The sequence below is a fragment of the Canis lupus genome, chromosome 37, assembly GCF_011100685.1.
Source record: "Canis lupus familiaris isolate Mischka breed German Shepherd chromosome 37, alternate assembly UU_Cfam_GSD_1.0, whole genome shotgun sequence".
Classification (NCBI taxonomy): domain Eukaryota; kingdom Metazoa; phylum Chordata; class Mammalia; order Carnivora; family Canidae; genus Canis; species Canis lupus.
Genome location: NC_049258.1, coordinates 7263523 through 7284889, shown reverse-complemented (window position 1 = coordinate 7284889; position 21367 = coordinate 7263523). Strand labels below are relative to the sequence as shown.

Sequence of the window (21367 nt, the reverse complement as noted above, 5' to 3'; positions counted from 1 at the left end):
ATTTTCTTCATTCTTTGAGTTATAGCCAATATCGGATAATATTAAACTTTTTTTATTTGGGAGACAGAGTATGAGTGGGGTGGGGAGGAACAGAGAGAGAGGGAGAAGCAGACTCTCCACTAAACAGGGAGCCTGATGCAGGGCTCGATCCCAGGACCCTGGCATCATGATGTGAGCTGAAGGCAGATGCTTAACTGACTGAGGCACCCAGGTGCCCCCATAACAAACTTTGGAAGAACTATTTTTATGAAAAACAATGCCAAGTAAAACTAACAAAACACTGCAAGATAGTGGATTTCACTTTCTTCTCAAAGCAACCTTAAAAGGCAATTATTTTGCTCTCCATTTTATAAGTGAAGAAACTGAGTTGTAGCAAGTTTAATCAACTGGTTCAAAGTTACGTTGCCAGTAGGTGATAGAGCCAGGATGTCATCCTAGGTTTCTCTGACCCTATCTTACCCTTCCACCAAAGCACTCAGCTGCCCATGTGAATGCCTCTAAAAATTCCTGAGCTAATCTGAGATATGGATACTCATTAAACTTTCATTAAAGAATGTTCATAATGAAGATGGGTATTTTTAAAAATTTAGCTGAAATGAGCCATGCTTTAATAAAACAGGAATACTAAAACTGGCTTCCATTCACTATTTCATTTTCAATTAGCCCTATAAAATTTTATTTACAAACTCTTTTGTGGAAGAAGCCAATGAAGTAATAAGAGGACCACTTCTAATTTTTCTAGATAAATCACTTTTCTGGTATTTTCACTGGGCCTTCTTCTTATAAACAGTGTCACTAGAAACATGTTTTGCCTTTTTTTGCACTTAAGTTTGAAATACAAATCAATTTTGTAAATCTAACAAAGTCAGTATTATGGACCACCCAGGAGACAACCATTAAAAGGGAAGAACCCCATTATTAAAAAATCCAAATATTTAGCAAGAAGAAAGCGTGAACATGATACACTTTCTATTGAGGAACTGGTAAAATTTATTTAAATAGATTTTTTAAATATGTTTTCTTAATATTGAAAATGTTTTCAATCGATTTTAGTTCATCATTTGTAAACTCCAACCTATTGGCTTTGATTTCTAAGGAAGTAATGTACCCTAACTTCCTTGGAAATCAGAGCCAGTTTTTGTTGAAAGTTTCCTAACACATCTGAACATAACCATTTTAGGTGCTAAGAAAAATTAGTTTCAAATCTTTTTTAAAAAAACGAATTTTTCTAACTATAAATTACCATAAGTGATAAATATAAAATTAATAAAGTAATTTGAAAGAGTTTCTTTGTCTTCTAATCAGCAATACGCCTTAAGCTACTGAAACATAGAAAGTAAAACATGTTGAAACAAACCATTAAAACATGTTTAGACTTTCAAGAAATTGGAAAGTACCCATTTTCCACAGATCTGCTTAATCACTACACTAATAAAAACAAATCTAAAAAGTCCTTCAGCAAAGCAAGATTTGTGCTTTGATAACCAACTAGATGAAGCTTAACATAAATACCACTGGTAGTTGTCTTTTAGTTATGTTCCCCTTGAAGGGACAGGGAAGATGCAACCGATAACAAAATCAAAACCCTGAGAAACATAGTCGAACTTTTTAACTAGAGAATGCTGGTGTTTAATGCTATGTCATGGTGAAAATATTACATTTTATTCATCCTCTGTAATCCTTTGTGAATTTCACAGATCTGTGTATTATTTAAAAGTGGATCCAGGGGATCCCTGGGTGGCTCAGAGGTTTGGCGCCTGCCTTCAGGGCGCAATCCTGGAGTCCTGGGATCGAGTCCCGCATCGGGCTCCCGGCATGGAGCCTGCTTCTCCCTCCTCCTGTGTCTCTGCCTCTCTCTCTATCATAAATAAATAAATAAATATTTAAAAATAAAAAAAGAAATTTAAAAAAAAAAAAAAAAAAAAAGTGGATCCAGAAGGCTCTGGATCCAACCTACAAAACAGCCAAAAATCTATTTTCAGAGAACAATGGTAACTCCATCTCCATCCCTACAGGCCCATCCCATTGAAATGGTGGCCTTTTATCTTCTATCTTCAGTGCCTAACACAGAGTCTGGCAATAATAAGAGTAAAAACGACAACTAACATTAATTCTGTTCTTTCATATGCCAGGTTCCGTGCCAATAAGCCTTTCACAGAAAATGCTTATTTCCACCTCAAACAACCAGATATTGCTAAGTAAATTTCAAATAAATGAAAACATATATTAACCTATATATTTGGGTGTTTTTCTTTCTTTTTTTTTTTAAGATTTATTTATTTATTTATTTATTTATTTATTTATTTATTTATTTATGATAGACATAGAGAGAGAGAGAGAGAGGCAGAGACACAGGAGGAGGGAGAAGCAGGCTCCATGCCGGGAGCCCGACATGGAACTCGATTCCGGGACTCCAGGATCACGCCCTGGGCCAAAGGCAGGCGCCAAACCGCTGAGCCACCCAGGGATCTTTTAACCTATATATATAATCATACTTTAAATGAAATAAGTTCACTCTTGCAAAAAACTCCTCAGCAAGCCAATTTACAAACCCAAGACATGATTAACATTACAAATAATCACGCCCCTCCTTACCTCATTTGAACAGCAGTGTAATGAGGAAGGAAAATATTTTAAATGATGAACTAAAATTCATTCTATCAAAAATGGTTAATTTTTGAGGCACCTAGGTTGCCCCACATTTGGCTGAATCTTGATTTCATCTCAGGTCATGATCTCAGGATTGTGAGATTGAGCCTGGCATTGGGCTCTGAGCTCAGCATGAAATCTGCTTGGGATTCTTTCACTCCCTCTCCCTCTGCCCTTCCCCTACCCTCCCTCTTGTGAGCTCCTGCTTTCTCTCTCTCTCTCAATAAAATTTTTTTAAACAATGGCAATTTGTAAACCAATTATTTATATTTCCTCCTTAAAATTAAGCAGCCACTTATCTAAAAGAAAGATCATACCTTAAAGTTTAGACAAATAAAACAACCAATGAAGAAATACTGATATTTAAAAGGATTGGATCAACAAGTTTTTGAGACATTATTTGTTAATTAACTGAATTCAAATAAAATTTTTTAAAAATTGTTGAGGCTCTTCTTAAGAGAAACAGTTGACTTGTAGGTAAGGATGGAAGCAAGGTCATGCATGCAAGGCTCCTATCCTCACTTGTAGTATCCTGTATATATACTGTAGTATCCAGTCATCTGGATCACAGCTACTTTCTCAACAGCTCAGGCTACCTCACATTTATATCACAAAAGGAAACAAAACAATGGTAAGGTTCACTTAATATATAAAGTGGTATATGAAAGTTTATACATGTAAGAGTCCCATAATGATCAGTAGTTTTCAAACTTTAAAGATCTATAAGCTATAAATTATATATGGTAGACTATAAACTATAGATTGTGTCTATATTTATAAACCTATACAATTCAAGAAATAAAATGTGGACTAAACTGCAGGAGAATTCCAAGAGTTGGCCAAGCACCCAATGAAACAGACAAAAGAAAGAAATTAAAAATTAGAAAAAGTTGAATTTCTAAAAAGCACAGGGAAGAGATTTTTATTATTATTGTGGTAAGAACAGTTAACATGGGATCTATCTTCCTAAAAAAAATTTAAGTGCATAATATAATATTATTAACTACAGGCATAATGTACAACAGATCTCTAGAACTTACTTTGTATAACTGAAACTTTATACACATTGAAGAGCAATTCCCCATTACACCTCCCCCCCCCCAACCCTTGGCAACCACTATTCTACTCTCTTCTTCTACAAATCTATTTTAGATACCTTATATAAATGGAATCATGTAATATTTGTGATTCCATATAACTACAAATCATGTGGTATTTGTCCTTTGTGACTAGTTTATTTCATTTAGTGTAATGTCTTCTAGATTCATCCATATTGTCACATATGGCATGATTTCCTTTTCTTTAAAGGCTGAACAATATTCCATCATATGTATATACTACATTTTCTTCATTCATTCATCCCTTGAATTTAGGTTGTTTTCATGGGGGAGGTTTAAAGACAGTTAAAAGTATCACTGTCCCTATTGTCCTTCAGCAAATTCCTAACTATTCTCTGACATTATGCACTTAAATTTGCAAAATGGCCATCAATAGAAGTGGAAATAATGTGAAAATAGGAAGCCACAAAGGCAGTAGAAATATTCAGAGTGTCTTAATGTTCATCGCCTTTTTACTTTGCATAGAAGTTTTAGACTTCTATATATGCTATGGACTGAAAGTTTGTGCCCTTCCACCCAAATTACTATGTTGAGGCCTTAACTCCACTGTAACTACATTTGGAGATAGAGCTTTTAAGGAAGTAATTAAGATTAAATGAGACCATAAGGGTGGGGTCCCATCCCAGATGATCAGTGTCCTTATAAGAAAAGACATCAGAAAGCTCACTTGCTTACTTTCTCCACATGCACACACCAAACACCATGTGAACGCACAGAGGGAAGGCAACCATCTGCAACCCAAAGAGAGAGCTCTGACAAGACACCAACCCTGCTAGAACATTAACCTTAGATTTCCAGCCTCCAGAACAGTAAGAAAACAAATTTGTTGTTTAAGTCATCCAGACTATGTCATTTGGTTATGGCAGCCCAAACTGACTAATATATGTGCAAATTCTACCGATCAAAGCACATCACTTTTAATAAAAATTCAGACAAAAATCAATTGTTTTATCAATTTGGTAAGCCAAATAGAATAGCATGCAGTTTTACTTACCCACAGTGAATACAAACTGCCCATATAAATTAAACAATTGTTCCTTAACACAAAATAATATAATTAAATATAAAATTTATAATTGTATTACAAGGCCTCTTATTTAAAATTATCAAAATCTCTAAATAAGATTATAAATACAAAATTCTAGGTAAACTTGAAAGCCTACCAAGACATGCTATCCAGAATCCCATTACTTCAAGGCTGTGACTTTGGAATATTGGAAAGAGTTGATCTTTCCCCATAAACTGAGGCAACTGGATTAGAGTATCTCTTCTCAGTTTTTTTCACATTTTCACATTTTCATCATGTCTCTCATTTGTGAGGTCTTAACACATAGATTTATTTTACTGATTATTATAGATAAATTCATTTTGGAAAGTGGAATTTGCTTTCTGGAACAGACACATTTCAGGCCCTTGATGAACTTCCTGTCTGCCTTTAGTCATCATGGTCTTATCAAAAACTCTATCTGAGGGGGGCCTGGTTGGCTCAGTCAGTTAATTATCCGATCCTGGTTTCAGCTCAGGTCATGGTCTCAGGTTCCTGAGATGAAGCTGTAAGTTGGACTCTGCACTCAGCAGGGAGTCTGCTTGCACCTCCCCCTTCCCGTCTCCCTCCCCATCTGCCTCCTCCCACCTCAAAAATAAAAAAATAAAATATTTTAAAAATATTTTTTACTGGAGTTCGATTTGCCAACATATAGCATAACACCCAGTGTTCATCCCATCAAGTGCTCCCCTCAGTGCCCGTCACCCAGTCACCCCATCCCCCCTGCCCACCTCCCCTTCCACTACCCCTTGTTCGTTTCCCAGAGTTAGGAGTCTCTCATGGTTTGTCTCCCTCTCTGATATTTCCCAGTCATTTTTCTCTCCTTTCCCCTTTAATCCCTTTCACTATTTTTTAATATTCTCCACATGAATGAAACCATATAATGTTTGTCCTTCTCTGATTAACTTACTTCACTCAGCATAATACCCTCCACTTCTATCCACGTTGAAGCAAATGGTGGGTATTCATTGTTTCTAATGGCTGAGGAATATTCCTTTGTATACATAGACCACATCTTCTTTATCCATGAACAGAAATTTCACCAAAGAAGACAAACACATGGCCAACAAGCACATGAGAAAACGCTCTGGATCACTTGCCATCAGGGAAATACAAATCAAAGCCACAATGAGATACCACCTCACACCAGTGAGAATGGGGAAAATTAACAAGACAGGAAACAACAAATGTTGGAGAGGATGTGGAGAAAGGGGAACCCTCTTGTAATGTTGGTAGGAATGTGAACTGGTGCAGCCACTCTGGAAAACTGCGTGGAGGTTCCTCAAAGAGTTAAAAATAGACCTGCCCTACGACCCAGCAATTGCACTGTTGGGGATTTACCCCAAAGATACAGATGCAGTGAAAGACTGAGACACCTGCACCCCAGTGTTAATGGCAGCAAAGTCCACAATAGCCAAACTGTGGAAGGAGCCTTGGTGTCCATCGAAAAAATAAAATCTTTTAAAAAATCTATCTGATAGCAGGAAGGGTAATAAAAGATATTTCCAACAACTAGTCTTCAGAGTTGCCCTAAATGGTTGACAAGAAGTTAAAGTTATGTGTCAACATGATTTCTTTGCAAAAAATACCTAGATAGCTGAGGGAAAAGATAAATTTAAGAAGGGATGGCTTATCAGTATGTTCTTGATAACTTTCTCATTAAGAATGTATCTGAGCAAGTAAAGCAGACATACCTCGATGATTTTTGTTTTTGTAACAAGTGTTTCCAAACTTAGTCTACTTTAAAATCAGAATCATTTCTCTACATTTGTTTTCCTATAATTTTCCTGATCATATTTGTGATACATTAGTGTTTAGAAAGGTAAGACATAATTCCACAATTCCCACCCACAGGAGTTGAGCAGGTGATTTAATGTACCTTGGAAGATCATTTACCCAAACCTTACATTGTACAGAAAGAATTACTCCTGGTTTGATTGATTGTAGGTGGATGGAGATGTGGTGTATTTGAAGGTTAGTGAATGTAACTTCAATGCTTAAGAAAAGTTTTTGTTCTTTTAACACTAAAAAATAATAAGGTTTTTAATTTACTTGCACTGTGCATAGAATATCCTCCCTCCAGATCTTCTGATGGCTGGCTCCTTCACAGTTCAGCTCAAATGTAACCTCACAGAGCCTTCTCTGACCATTCTAACCACCCCTGAGTTACTTGCTTCTGTACTATTCTATTTAATTCCCCTCATAGAATTTATTAACAACTGCCTTATAGGATTTTGTGAGGATTAACATTTTAAATTCATGATAAATGCTGAGAACAGGGCCTGACACATAATAAAAACTCTGTGGTATTAGCTATTACCAACTATTGGCTTGTTTATTTACTTTCTTATTGTCCCCCCACTGTCATTTTCACTGCTGTATTTCCAGTGTCTAGGACACTGCCCAGTACATAGAAGGTGCTCAGTAAATTATTTACTAAATAACTTGATTACATTTTTCTCTCACTCATGATTAAGGCACAACTGAATGAACTCATATATTCATTCTCTCATGTTAAATGAAATTTTTATGTTCAAAAGAATGTGATAGGATATCAGATAGATTAATAAGTCTGTGTCTTTATGAAGGAACCAAATCATACCAAAAGATAATTATATTCTAATAAGGTATGGAAACAAAAGACAGGTATAAAGCAAGTACCTGGTAAGTTCAGAAATGACCCTGCCCAGCCATCACCTGTCCTCTGTTTGTTGGAACTCCCCAAACCAAAAATTTATTTCACCTGAGCTCTTAATCCACATCTTTTATTGTGTGCTGAACATGTCCACTCAGAAACCTTAAAGGTACATCAAAACTAAACTCACACTACCCACCTGGCCTGCTCTTTCCTTTTATTTCCTATCTCTATGGATGTTCATATACCCACTTCGTCACTCAAGACAGAAATCTAAGGATTATTCTATCTTCTTCCACTTTCTGCATTTCACCACATCTAATCAGGCACTAAGTATTTCTTTCTAATACATTGGGGGGGGGTTCAAATTTGATCCCCTCCATTCCTTCTATGCTGTCATTTTCTTGCACTTTTCTCTGTACAGCCTCATATAGACCATATTTAAAGACTGGGTGTTATACATAAGTGAGGAATCACTAAATTCGATGGGAACTAATATTATACTACATGTTAGTTACTAGAATTTAAAAAAAAACTTGAAATATTGTTTTTTAAAAAATACAATAAAATAAAGACATGTGTTATATACCAGCATTTTTCACCACCTGGATTTCAACAGATGAATGAAATGAATAAATGGTACAGAAAAGGAACGAGTCTCTGAGGATGGCAGGAAAAGTCTCACGGACAAGATGATATTCGAGCTGGCCTTAAGTGATCGATGGGAATTGGCAAGGGTAAGAAATGAGGAGGGTATTTCAGACCTCAGAAGATCATAAGGAAGGCAATTGGGAATCTAAAGGGAATTTAAAGTCTCACAAGTGAATTTGGACTAACTTCTAGAAGCAACAGAGAATCAGAAAATGTGTATAGGCAGAGAAGCAGCATCACCAGATTTGTTTGGGCTGGAGACAACTCTTCTGTAGACAGCAGTGTAAGAAGCTAGTGGCAGAGAGAGGTGGTGAGCATCAGAAATGAGGCACCAGCAGTGAGAATGGAGAGAAGGAAATTGATTTCACAGACATTTTAAAGGCAAGATCAATACAGTTAAGTGATGTTTTTAAAAAACTGGGCCCCTCAATGTTAACTTGATAATACTTGTTTTAATCTTGTTTAAATCTTTTTTGATATATATATATTAGTTAAAACACTGTATTATATTAAAACTGTAAAAACAGGGGCACCTCGGTGCTTAGTCAGTTGAGCATCTGATTCTTGCTTTCTCAGGGTCATGATCTTAGACTCGTGGGATGCAGCCCTGTGTTGGGCTGCACTCTCAACATGAAGTCTGTTTGTCCCTCTCCCTCTGCTCCTTTCTCTCTCTCTCTCTCTCAAATAAATAAATAAAATCATCAATAAATACTGAAAAGACACAAACAACCTCATATCAATAGAATTAAATACCCAGGGGAACAATTTTCATTATAGTGTTTTGGGCTTTTTCCAGGCAAAATTATGTACAGTCCCAGAGGGCCCCAAAGCCGGATGTCCTTTAAGCACATAACAGAAACTAGGATCAGAGGCCAGAAAAAAAGTCTAAACAACAACTAAAACAAGCAAACACCAAACACTTGAAGAATTGTTCAAATAATATTAGTGAGAAATATTGAAAACTGGGGCTACGGGGCAATTAATATGGAAGTATGTAAAAATAATCATACAAAATAATGACCAAAAATAATCAACTTCAAAATTCAGAAAAGACTACAATTTCTTGCTGGGAATGAGAGAAATCAGAAAAGCTTTTACAGTAAGGACACTGGAGTTAGTGTGTGTAGTAGTGTGTGTAGTAATTTCATTTAAGTGTGTGGTAATTTCATTTGCAGAGTCGAGAGGATATTCTTCAGAAAAAGGGAACAAAAATAGAGGTGGAAAAAACTGGGAGCATTGAAGGAATAATCAGGAATTTTCAGTCTGATTGGCTCATTGGGTACATGAACAGGAGTAATGGAAGTTAAGATTGAAAATGTAGTATAGGGTCAGGTTGTAATGGACTTTGAATGTCACACAAAGGAATCTGAATTTGAGGGATTCATTGCGAGTGGGTTGAAAAAGGTAACATACTCAGCACCATGCTTCAGGAAGAGTCACTTATCAGGGGTAGGTAAAATGAAGTGATATGGAAAGGGCCAAATGGTACTGGCAATAGAACAGATAAGGGAGAAAATTTTGAGGCAAAAAAAAGAAAATGGGTGTGGCTTGATTGGATTGGGATTGGAAAAAACTCAGACTAGTCCCAGCGGGGAACATATGTGGGAACTAATCAGCAGTGAGATTGCAATGGAGCCATAGGTCTAATAGTAGGTTGATAATTGTGGCAAGATCAATCAGACCAATTTTTCTGCTAAGTGCTATTTCTCTCTGGCCCTCAAAATTGCAGCAGCTGTGCTGTAATCATAAAGATAACCAGTTACACTGAAGCTAACCTAATAGGAGCAACAGGTTTGGGGAGAATGGAAAGATCCCAGGTCTTCGATGTTGTTATGAATCACTGATTTAACCAACCATGAGACTCTTGACTATGTGCTAAAATGTTATAATGAATTTTTCTTACTGAAAAAAAAAATAAGGGTTTGACTTTTTTTTTTTTTTTTTTTTTTTTTTAGCTCAGTTATATGAGAGCAGGAGTATCGAAATCAGATGGTGGAGTCTACTCAGAATTATAGATTTGCAGAGCCAGTAAAATAAGACATGGGAACCAGAAACTGAAGGCCATGAAGCTAGCAAGCCCTAAGTTTAAATGGTGGGCCAAAAGGTCCATTTGGATAGGAAGGCAGGTGAGGCCAATGTGACATGTCCAGGCAACAGAGAGGGCAAGGAGCTGTTACAATGAGAATACAGCCAAGATTCAATAGGAGAGAAGATTGAAAAGAGGTAAAACCATAACCAATATCATCTGAGAAGATCATTTCAGATGACAAGTGCAGCAGTGTCTATAAGGAGCAAGAGTGTCATAAAGTTGCTTAAAGTCTAGAGGCCAAAGATCTGTGGAGACAGGGACTAGAACAGCAGATAAATTATCAGGTTCTTCAGATGCTAGAAGAATGAGAGAAGTCAGCAAAAACAGGTTCTCAATGGGGTGACAAGCATGCAGGAGGTGTGAGTTGAATACAAGATAGGAAAACTGTGGTATACAATGATAGAGTACAGTTCAAAACACAAGTTCTTGAGAAACAATGAGCAAACAATAGTCTGGGTATGATGGGAAGCAGGAAATTTGCTGACCCCTGCTCCTCCATCTGAGAACCAGAGAAAGTGGAAGAAGTGACCGCTAGTGACAAATTTGGCTAAGGAACTTAGAACTTAAAATAAGGCCAAGATTCAATTTTGGCAAGAGTATAGGGAAATGTTGAAGGGAAAGGTTAAAGAATGTGAAGTTTGCTTAACTCATAGAATTCCAGAGTGTAGAAAAAGGGCATAGTTGAGGAGAAAGCAGGTACGGCAGGCGCTGAAATCTATAGATAGAAAGCAGAAGTATCAGAGGGTGGGCATGTGCATCTCCAGTGACCATTTTTAAAAAGAGAAATGTGGGTGGTAGCTAACTGGGTAGTTGGCTAGAAAGATATAAAAGAGTTGGTAGGGAAAAACAGCGCTAGGAGAATAAGGGGAATTTTGGTAGCTGAAAAACTTGGTAGAATAAAAATTGTAAATTGTTTGGAACCAGACCTAGTGGTGAATCTCGACTCTGCCACTTACTAGCCATGTGACCTTAAGCTTTTGTTTACTCACCACTAAAATAGAAAAAAAAAAAAAAAAAGCCAACATTTCAGGGCATCTAATAAAATTTCAAGCTAGCCTACACAAAACACCCGGCGTCATGACAGACATTTAGTGGACACTCAATACAGTGAGGCATCTCTATTATCACAGCTAGCTTGCAAGCCTCTAGGCCTGCAGGTACAAAGAGCTTTCAAGGGTAGAGTTCAGATGGGGGGGGGGGGGGGGGGGGCGGGCAGGGTGGTAAGAATTACCCCAAAAGCATTTCTCCTGAAGTACACAATGTTATTAAACAATAAAGCCATTGGCTTACCAATGAAAATTCTGAATTCTCAAGAATTCAGCAACTCTGAGCCTATAAAGACATGAAGAGGAACTTGACTCACATGATTACAGAGACCAACTGTGCTCTGTATTTTGTTTATTCAGTGAGTCAGCCTATTATCAGTACTTGCAAATTAACTCTAATTATCAGATAAAAGTGATGTGGTTATTCTAATTGTCTGATAATCAACTATTATAAAAAGCCTAAGCAATAAGTAATAATTATCATATCATTCTATAAAAGATTTTTTTTTTCCTAACTGAAAGTAGCACACACTCAAGATAAATTACAGGGCTGGTTTATAATTTTATCTAGCTTTTCACAATTCATACTAAGTCAATGCCAATGATTCCCAAATTTAAATCTCCAGTCTGGGCTTTTCCATGGGAGTCCAAGCGACCTCTCTGACATCACCCTTTCAATATTTAATGGGCAGCTCAAGTTTAACAGCAAAAACAGAACACTTTATATGCTTCCAAACCACTCCCTCTCCAGATCTTCTCATCCTCAGTAAACGGAACCACCAACCACCCAGTTATTCAAGCCTAAAACACAGGAATCATCCTTGATTTGTGCTTTGTCTTATTCTCCTATAAGCATCCATTAACAAGCCCCATGAACTCTCCCCTAGAATATGTCCCAAAGCCATGACATTTCTCTCCTTTTCAATTGTCTGAGTCACCATCATCTCTTAAATGGATCACTGGATTACAAACTCCCTAATCCTCCTCCATACTATTTCAATCACCCATTCTTCACCAAACAGCCAGAAGAAGCAAGAAAAGTAAAAATCAAATGATATCCTTCTCTTGCTTAAACCCTTGCAATGCTCTTACAAGGAAATCCAAACTTTTCCCTACAAGGCTTACCTGACCTCATACCGGCCCACCTCTGTGACCTTAATCCTATCATTCTCTCCAGCACGCTGCACTCTGGCCATACTGGCCTTCTTTCTGTTCTTTGAATATATGAAGCTCATCCCCACCTTTCCAGAGGCTACTCCTTCTGCCTGAAATATGCTAACAGCAGACCTTTCTATGGCTGGCTCCTTCTTTTCACCAAGGAAAAAATGCTATCTCCTCAATGAAGCTGTCTTAATCTTAATTAGTCCCTTATTTAGTATCTCCTAGCCTTTCTCTATTGAATTATCCTGTTTTGTTTTTTCATTTTGGTGTCACCAAGATGGCATTTGGTAGACACTCAATAATGTAGAATTAATGAATAAACCATACAAAACTTTTCCTCAATTGGAGTATGGTAAACACATCAGACAGGCTTAAGATACCCTACTGCAGACAGTCAAGTCTCAAGGTCACCTGGAATTTATCTTCAATTCAAAAGTTCAAAAATCTGCTGGATTGACTCCTACCAGCTCTAAAACTGATGATGAGGAATGGAAAGAAATGGTTCTAGAGCAAAACGCACTTATTGCCTTCTATGGCTTCATAGAAGCCATACACAACTACATGTACTATTCTGGTTAGGAACCTCTCAGAGCAGCTGGAACTTGCCTGATAAAAAGGCCCAGACTGTGTTTCTTCAAGAACCTGAGCAAATTTCCCACCCAAGACAGGCAAAGTCACCATCAATAGGGTGGGTCCAAGAAGACTTGAGGGCAAGGGATACTTATCCTGAGATGGAGTGAATATTTCTGAGTCTCCAAGTCTGTATAGCCATCTTGTATTGGTTGGATTTTTCCTGTCAATGACCATGACCCTGTGGCAACCAAGCAAAGGCTTTCAAAGTTTGTGGAAAACTCAAAGAGACTTTGGGGGAAGTCATAGTTCTAGGCAATGCTATAAACTCACCCACAATGCTTTTCACATCTTAGAAGAACCAGATCTTAATGTAAAAAAAAAAAAAAAAAAAAAAAAAATTACTGATATATATCAAATAGTATATAAATATGTCAAAAATCATAAAAATAGTTTCAATATATTTTAAAAAATAAAACCTAGGAGAAAACATAGTAGGTTTTACAATCCAAATCCTCCATATAAGACAAATGAGAAAAAGGGGACCCAGAAAATTTCAATGACTTGCTCAAGATCACCTAGAGATTCAGAATGCTATTGAAATACATAACACCTCATCTTTTGTACACTTTTAAAGATGAAGAAAAGTGAACTGATAGGCTTTTTTTTTTTTTTTTTTTTTACTTTGTCCTTGCTCACGAGTTTCAGCAAAATTAACCTTATGAAGATGTTTCCTATGAGGTTGTCAGATGCATAATTGAATTCAACAAGGTCACAATCTCTTTGGGGGAAGAAAAACCTCCTTTTCTCATCTAACATCTTGTTGCACTTTGTTTTTACTTTCCTCTTGTTATATGTAATTTTTTGAAGTAGAATGGCTTCACACCAAATTTATCTTGGAAAGATTTTCCAAGAAATTAGAGTTCCAAAATTTCCAGATATTGCGAAACAAACCCCATATTTGCCTTTCTTTGACAAAACTTGGCACCCTGCCTCAAGAACTGACATTACTCAGCATGTGCCCTCATGGCATAATTCCCAAGTCCTTTATAATCTGACAAAAGCATTTTCTTTCTTTCCGAAGATTTGTTCACTTTCAGATAAGATAATCTGAACCAACTATTTCACTTTGTCAGTTAGGAAGGAAATTGAAGCCTAACTCATGGAAGAGGCTACCACACTTATTAATAGGTGCATTTAAAAGAGTCCCTGGTAATCAAAATGAATACATTCACTTAATACATTTCTAATCACTTCTTTTTTTAATTTATAATCACTAGCCAGTCATTTCAATAGAATACAAATAATAGAGACAACTTCTGATTGGATCCTTAAACTTTGTGCTAACCTTAAAACTTTGTCATATATGTGAAAATGTTAAATCAGATTATTTACTGATTATACAAAATGCCCATTTGGGAAAAAAGTCAAATGTACAACAAAGAAAGTAAAATTATCTGAAATTCAACCACCACCTGGAAAGAGAATTATCACTAATATTTTGGTAACCACTATATCATATGTCTTTTTATGCATGCACACATAACATAGGATTTTGTGCAAATTATTTATAAGTTGGTTTGTGGACAAGTCCTTGCTTATTCTACAGTCTTTTGATGGAGGCATCTATCTCTCCTTCCCCTGTGCCTCCTTAGCCAATGGAACAGCCTAGTATATGTCCTTCCATAATTCCCTCTAGGATCATACAATCTTATGCCAAGATCTATAATTTATTAAGTGCTTATTTTTCCAGCATATTTGTTACTTTGTGCTTCCTCCACTCACTTTTTTTCCCCTAAAAGTCTCAGCTTATTTTTTGATTGTTTGTTTGTTTGTTGAAGTATAGTTGACATACAATGTTACATTAGTTTCAGGTATACAACATAGTGATTTGATACATCTATGTTTAAGCCTAAATCTAAATTATGCTATGCTCACGGCAAGTGTAGTTACCATCTGTCACCATACAATGCTATTACAATATCACTGAGTATATTCCCTATGCTCCCCTCTTTTTTTGAAGTCATGTTACTTTTTTTCTATAAAGATTTTTATTTACTTATTTATTTGAGAGAGAGAGAGCGAGAGTGAGAGAGAATAAGCAGGGAGGAAGGGCAGAGAGGGAGAAGGAGAAGCAGAGTCTCTGCTGAGCAGGGAGCCCCGATACAAGGCTCAATCCCAGGACACTGAAATCATGGCCTGAGCTAAAGACAGACTATTGCCTATTGAGCCACTCAGACATCCCAAGACATGTTATTTTGAGGGCTCCTTTCACTACCTATTTTGCTTTCTGTCTCATTCATCTAGAACCTAAAAGCCTTGCTTCCTCATATGAGAAGTCATTCACATTTGATATTGCAGAAGGTCCTAAGGGTCTCTGTTTCTCCCTATTTCCTTTTGATTTGTAGCATAAGGCCTCATACAAAGGGCAAAACCATTATATAAATAACAGAAATGGATGACATTGGCAAATAAATAAAGGTCACAATATGACTACACAAACAGGACTACTTGGTTATTTTTACAATGATAAAAAAAAATGCTGGTCATTAGGATTAACCATGCTCAAATTTTTATTAGGCCATAATCCCAGGATTTTTGCAGTGTGAAACATTTTAAAACATTAACATTAACACAAACATAACACAAAAGCATAGCATTCAATTTTCTGATGGTTTAAAAATATTGAGCATTTTTATTCTTTAGCTAAAGGAACTAAAAGAGGAAATTATTAGACAGAAAAATACAAATAAGCTTCATGATGAAGATAGCATTATTTTTTAATGTTAAACTAAATATAAATGGAGTGAACTATACATAGTTCACTCATTAACCTTATATTTATTTAACATATCCCATATCCCAGATACTGTGCAATGTCGTAGGAGAGCAAGGGTGAAAGAAAGAGCTCCTGTCTTCAATAAGTTTATGGTTCAGTGCAGCACTGTCCAACAAAAAGATAATGCAATCACATGTATAACCTCTTAAAAAGGCAACAAGTGGAATAAATGTAAATAATATACTTTATTTAACCCACTATACCCAAAATATCATTTCAACATGTAAACCACATTTTAAAATTACTAATAGAATATTTTACATACTTTTTTTTCATACTAAGTCTCTTCAAAATTCAGTATGTGTCTCATACACATGGTACATCTAACTGGACAAGCTCTATTTCAAGGGTTTGATAGCTGGTGTCTATCATATTAGAAGTACATGTTTGGTGCATTTGTCAAAACAAGCTAGGTTATGATGTGTATAAACAACCCCAACATCTCAGCTATTTAAAGCATTAAAAATATATTTATTACTCAAACTACATGTTTTTTGCAGGTCCTCAGGGGCCTCTGGTCTTGGAAGTCATTTGGCAACTCAGATTTCATCCTATCACACAATCACAGTTAAGAGGAAGGAAAAGTAGAGTTGAACACTGGCTATTAAAAGTTTTCCCCTAAAAAAAAAAAAAAAAAAAAAAATCTTTCCCCTGAAAGTGATATGCATTACTTCTATGCCAAAGCGAGTCACGTAGCCAAAGGTGGTGGGAAGTGTAATCCTATCAACTGCCCAGAAAGCTAAGAGCTGGAATATTTGCTGTCCAACACCACTGATTACCACATCTATTAAGTGAACATCATGAGTCAAACTATGTGAAAAGGAAGCAAGGAGATAAGGTAGATAGCTAGAGCTAAGCTACAACAGGGGGTGGAAGGTGATGAGAGCAGCAAGAGACAGATAAATGCAGAGGGAACTCAGGGGAAAACAAAGTTACTTCTGGCACCAATGGGGAAGCAACTATAAATAGTTACTATTTGCCTGGAACTATCTGACACATCTGGAAGACAGTCCCATCTAATTAACTCAGAGGCTAGCCTTGAGAAACCAGATACCTCATCTCTATTATAGGGTACAAATTGCCACTGCACACATCCTGTAAAAATGCAGAGTACAACATATACTAAACTCACACATGCACTTTGAGGGTAATTCTGTGTAAATTGTCTTTTTAAACCACTCAATCTGAAATAATAAAACAACCGTCTCTGAATCAACCATCAGATCACCCAAGTCATTCTAATATCTTCGAGAAGGAGTAAGGAAAGAAGTAATCTGCAGTTACTAACACTGCACTATGTTCTAGAAACCTCCAGCAGAACAAGAAATGCAATGAAAAGCCATAGTATCAAAAAGACAACTTCAATTTCCTAAGCAAAAAAATCTTGTGACATTATTGAGAGACTGTTTGGTTGAGAGACCTTCTCTTTTGCTCTTCTAGGCTCCCCTGGCCATTTGGAAAGGAGCTAGCTATATCTAGGAGTATTTCATATATTATGGAGTTGTGAGATTCCTGGATTTTAAAGTATCAAGGAACGTACAACTTGTGGATGTCACCTTCCCAAGACTATCTCATGGAAAACCTGTCCTCTGGACGCCTGGGTGGCTCAGCAGTTGAGTGTTTGCCTTCAGCTCAGGGCATGATCCTGGAGTCCCGGGATCGAGTCGCACATTGGGCTCCTTCCACGGAGCCTGCTTCACCCTCTGCCTGTGTCTCTGCCTCTCTCTTTGTGTCTCTCATGAATAAATAAATAAAAAATCTTTGAAAGAAAAGAAAACCTGTCCTCATGTTTCTGTAGAGGTGGGTGGTTCAGTATTATAAGTCTCAGAAAAAGACAAGTACACCTTGTAAAATATACTGATTTGCCATATGTGCATGACACATCCCATTCTATCAATCACTAAAGGGAGCATATTAGATATGCAAAACAACCGACAGAATTTCTCATGAAATACCACCTTATTCCCCAAACCACATCCTCATAGAGGAACCAAATGGCAGACATTTCTTTATTAAATCTGGAAATGGAAGGGTCACCAATGTATAATTCAGGAAAAAAAAAAAACAATACTGGGGAGCTTGGGTGGCTCAGCTGGTTAATCGTCTGCCTTTGGCTCAGGTCATGATCCCAGGGTCCTGGGATCGAGCCCCACATCTGGTTCCCTGCTTTACAGAGAGCCTGCTTCTCCATCTCCTCCCGTTCTTGTTCTCTCTCACTATGTCTGTCCCTACCTCTGCATCTCTCAAATAAATGAGTAAAATCTTTATTAAAAAAAAAAAAGAAAAAAACAAAATAATACCAATGGGCAGAATATTATTCACCAGTCTACAGTGTTACAAAAACTGTGTCTCATTCTGTCAATCATTTAAGGTAAAAGTATATTAGATATTCATAATAACACATAGAATTTGTCATGAAAAAGAAACCTTATTCCCAAATTCCTTTCACACCAAAAGCAAATATTGGACAATTATTTACCAAATCCTGAAAGCTTTATATAAATGCCAATATTGTTTGTTCTTAAAATGCAGTAGATGCTAGAATTTATAATGTACTTAACATAATTGTCAGTAAGGTCATAAGAATCTACAGAATATCAACATGAATTAGCTATAACATCTCTGATAATCTCCTGCAACTCAAACATAATCACATATGAAACAACTAAGAATGTCAAAACTATAGGACCAAAGCCCATCACTCTTCCAGTCTTCCACTGACTTTGACAATGGCATTAAGGGACACTGATCAGTTGATACTTTGTAGGTCACAGAGGGTATAAGATATAGTTTTTTGCTCTAGTTATGCAGAGAGAAAAGGTACATACCCATGAAAAGATAACAATTTAAAGGAGAAAAATCAATTTAAATTAAGGTGGTCAAAGGACTCATAGGAAGCAAAAGGTAGCTGACTCAAAGGATTTCAACAGCCAAGAAGAAGAAAGAAGAGACTATGGGAATAAATAGAAGTTCAAAAATGCAAGACTGTGCTGAAAAACTGGATATCCATATGCAAAAGAATGACATTAGACCCCTGACTCACTCTATACACAAAAATTAGTGGGGTGCCTAGGTGACTCCGTTGGTTAAGCATCCAACTCTTGATTTTGGTTTAGGTCATAATCTCAGGGTTGTGAGATGGATCCCTGTGTCAAGCTCTGTGCTGGGTGTGGAGCCTGCCTAGGATTCTCTCTCCTCTCTGACCCTTTCTGCCTTCCTCCCCATCCCTTACACAAACACACACACATACACACACACACACAAATAGTTCAAAATGGATAAAAGACATAACTGTAAGAGACAAAACTGTAACATTCTTAGAAGAAAATAGAGGGGTAAATCTTCATGACCCCGGATTAGACAATGGCTTTTTAATTATGATAATAGAGGCACATGAAAAAAAGAAAAAACAGACATAATGGATTTCATTAAAAATTAAAAACCTTTGTGTTTCATCATTAAGAAACTGAAATGACAACCCACAAGGAGAGAAAATATTGAAACTTATATAAGTGATTAGGGACTTTTATTTAGAATACATAAAGAACTCATAACTCAATAATATAAACACAAATATAAACACAAATCAATTTTGAAGAATGGTAAAGGATATGAATATATATTTCTCCAAAGAAGATATACAAATGATCAATAAGCATATGGAAAGATGCTTAACATCATTAGACACCAGGGAAATACAAGTCAAAACCACCATGTGATACCATTTCATACCCATTAGCATGGATATAATAAAAAAAAAACAGATAATAATAATGGCAAGAGCATGGAGAAATTATAACCCTCATGAACTGCTGGTGAGAATGTAAAGTGGTGTAGCTACTGTGGAAAACAGTCTCATACTTTCTCAAAAGGTTAACCACAGAGTTACCATATATGACCCAGGATTTATACTTGTAAGTATATACCCAAGAAAAATGAAAACATGTATTCACAGAAACCTGAACATAAATATTCATAGTAGCACATTCATAATACCTAAAAAGTAGAAACAAACTATGTGTTCATCAACTGATGAATGGAAATGGATTAAAAATACTGTATATTCATACAATAAAATATTATTTAGCAATAAAAAGAAATGAATTATAGCACATGCTACAACATGGATTAACTTTGAAAACATCATGTTAAGTGAAAGAAGTCAATCACAAAAGACCACATATGGTATGGTTGCATTTACTCAAAACGACCGGACTGGGAATCCCTGGATGGCTCGGCGGTTTGGCGCCTGCCTTTGGCCCAGGGCGCAGTCCTGGAGTCCCAGGATCAGGTCCTGAGGCGGACTCTCTGCATGGAGCCTGCTCCTCCCTCTGCCTGTGTCTCTGCCTCTGTGTGTGTGTGTGTGTGTGTGTGTGTGTGTCTATCATGAATAAATAAATAAATAAATCTTTAAAAAAAAACAAAAATGACAGGACTAAGCAAAGCTATAGAGACTGACAGTAGACCAGTAGCTTATGGAAGGGTAGGTAGAGGAGGGAAAGGGAATGACTGCTTAATGAGTATGGGGTTTTTTGGGAGGAGGTAACAAGAATATTCTAAAATTGTGCTGATGGTTACATAACTCTATAAATATACTAAAAAAAATTGAGTCATACACTTTTTTTAAGATTTTATTTATTTATTTATTTATTTATTTATTTATTTATTTATTTAAGAGAAAGAGGAGTAGAGGAGAGGGAGAGGGAGAAGCAGACTCCCTGGTAAGTAAGGGAGCCCAATGCAGGGTTCAAGCCCAGGAATCTGGGATTATGACTGGAGCCAAAGGCAGACACTTAACCAACTGAGCCACCCTGGAGCCCCAAGTTGTACATAGGTGGATTGCTTGGTTATATGAATTGATGTGAATAAAACTTTTTTCCAAAAAAATGCATGGTATGTTTGTAGGAAACCATAAATAGACTATTCTGACCAGATAAGATAATTGATAGCAGAGGAATGGAAACTAAAACTAGAAAGCTAAGTTGTTGCTATGATATGCTGAAAGCTCTTCTATGCAAAGAAAAGGAATTTGAATTGTATCCTACCTTCCCAATTGATTACCTTAGGATAATATATATAAAGAGTCCAAAACCTAATAAGTACCCCCCAAACGACAGCTGTTCTCATTATTATCATTATTAGGAGGTCTCTGATAATTCTGTGCTACGCTTTCACCTTGCTGGAACTTCAAAATTAGCCTCCTGAGGCCTCCATAGTCTGAATTTTATGTGACCACTTAGGTTTAGCTCTCCCAAGACAGAGGTCCATCCAACTTAATTCAATTTACTTGTGAAATTTTTAAAAATAACAGAAAACAACTTGATTTTGGGACTCTTAAAAAAGTAGAAAATAATTTCAGAGCCTTGAAATTCTAGAGCACAATGTAATGCTCTAAAGCAATATCTACATAGGCAAAGTAGACTTGTAAATTATCTTAATGTAATAGAATGACACTAGAATAATAAGTGAAAGACAATTAAGCTCAACAATGGCTACATTACTAGAAGTTACTTAGCCAGACACACATTGCCAGCGGGAAGCTGTTAGAGAATATTAGTGTATGG

The 21367-nt window shown here is 36.6% G+C and overlaps 1 protein-coding gene across 1 annotated transcript in view; it reads right to left on the bottom strand.

Annotated features, from left to right (window-relative positions):
* The window catches only part of PLCL1 (phospholipase C like 1 (inactive)), a 328706-nt gene that overhangs the window by 159129 nt on the left and 148210 nt on the right, over positions 1–21367 (bottom strand). The gene's annotated exons all lie outside the window — the stretch shown is intronic.